This window comes from Galeopterus variegatus, unplaced genomic scaffold, assembly GCF_000696425.1.
Source record: "Galeopterus variegatus unplaced genomic scaffold, G_variegatus-3.0.2 Scaffold10681, whole genome shotgun sequence".
In the NCBI taxonomy this organism is placed as follows: Eukaryota; Metazoa; Chordata; class Mammalia; order Dermoptera; family Cynocephalidae; genus Galeopterus; species Galeopterus variegatus.
Genome location: NW_007736792.1, coordinates 1 through 1,845, shown reverse-complemented (window position 1 = coordinate 1,845; position 1,845 = coordinate 1). Strand labels below are relative to the sequence as shown.

Genomic DNA, 1,845 nt, shown 5'->3' with positions numbered 1-1,845 from the left:
GGAATCAAGAGTGGAGCTGAGAGGACTGCCCTTCCTCTGGATGGCCCTGTAGTACTGAAAGGCACACAGCAGTGGGGTGTGTCTCTAGTCAAGTCTGCCTCTTCAAGGCCAAGTGAAAAATACCTATGTTAAATCTGGACATCTTCCAAATGCTCACTCTGGGACAAATGGGGTCTGGGATATGAAAGAAAGAAAAAAGACAGGAGATGATCTCTGAGATATCTTAACTAATGTAATAAAAGGAATTACTGAAGTGCCACCTACAAAAGCCCTGGGGGCAAGGATTGAACACAAACATCGAGGAACCCACTTGCCCTCTTCCTATGACAACGCTGTGCTCATGACGTCACTTGGGAGGCTCTTCAACTATAACCCAAACATTCCTGGAAGCAAGTCCAGCCAGAGCCGGCTCTACTGGCAGAGAGCTTCACATAGAAGGAGCTGGCCTGGAGTCCCATATTCATAGGTGGAGATGATGGGCACAGGAAACAAGTCTGGGATTCCATGTCCCTGAGAGAGCCGGCTCTACTGGCAGAGAGCTTCACATAGAAGGAGCTGGCCTGGAGTCCCATATTCAAAGGCGGAGATGATGGGCACAGGAAACAAGTCTGGGATTCCATGTCCCTGAGGGAAGAACAGAAACCGTGTATCCTGAAGAGAAAAGGCTCTAGCACACCTCCTGTGGTCCAGTGGCCTCCACCTGGCATAGATGATGGGGAGGCGGCATCACGTGGGAGGGTGTCCTGGGAACAGGTAGAGGTGACGGCACAGAGTGCTACAGTACTCCGACATCTCCTTGCACCGGTGGAACTCTGTGCCAGGGGCGTAGCCTTCACGCTCCTTGATAAGGGCATTCACCTGGAAAGGCAGAACCAATGGTCTCAAGTCTGAGAAACTCATGCTTTCATGACAGCACAGTGGGAAGGGGAAAGAGTTGAAAACAGTGTGCAGGCAGAGGAAAGCAGAACACGGCGGACATGCAAAGGTCCGTGGAGCCAGTCTGAGCCAACTTACCTTAACCAGCATGTCAGCCACGTGCATGTCACATGCCCTCTCAGAGAACACTCGAGTGAGGGCCTCAATGTACCAGGAACCCCGTTTTGTGTTCCGCATGGCGGCAGTCCCTACGACCAAACACCATTAAGCACAGTGTGAAGATCATGGGTACCCTCCCACAGCTGGATTTCCCAGACTCGACTTGCTCCCCAGTCAGAAGCCCAGCATGAAAAAGGCCAGTCTAAGAGATCTCGCAGTACCTTTGAGGCAGGCGTAGCCACATATCATGTCCGAGCGAGTGGGCAGTCTCATCTTCAGCAGCTCCTCTTTCCCGGCGTCACTCTCCTCGCACCCAGGGGAACTGGCATGGTTCTTTCCATCTTGCTGGTCAACCCCACGATCAGTCTCATCTGTACAAAGGCAGACAGAACGGACAAAGATGTTATTTCTCCCATCTCACTTGGGCCTGTCACAGGAAACTCTCCCGAGTTTCCTACAACCTTGAATGGAAAGAGCCATTTCCAGCTGTTGCCTCCAACCTACGGCTGATGAATTTAAAAAAAAAAATATTACTCTCCCAGCAAGCATCCATCACTCAGGGGGTGCCTACAGTAGGACAGGCACATGCACATACGTGGGGTCAGAGCACTTCCCTTCTGTGTAAGGTAAGAAAAGTGCCAAATCAAAGTACTCCTCATAAATGGAACTAAAAATCACCTAAGTCCATGATTTATTTGTTCAATTAGCAATATACCTGGAAGTCACAGTGCTTTTTATTGCAGTCCACACTAAAATATTGATACATTTAGTTTCTTTACATAAACAAGGAATAACAATAAACAAAAAAAA

At 49.3% G+C, this 1,845-nt stretch overlaps 1 pseudogene; it reads right to left on the bottom strand.

The window, feature by feature from the left end:
- Nucleotides 1-521: 521 nt before the first annotated feature.
- Nucleotides 522-1,451, bottom strand: LOC103610158 (annotated as a pseudogene).
- Between the last annotated feature and the right edge of the window lie 394 nt (nt 1,452-1,845).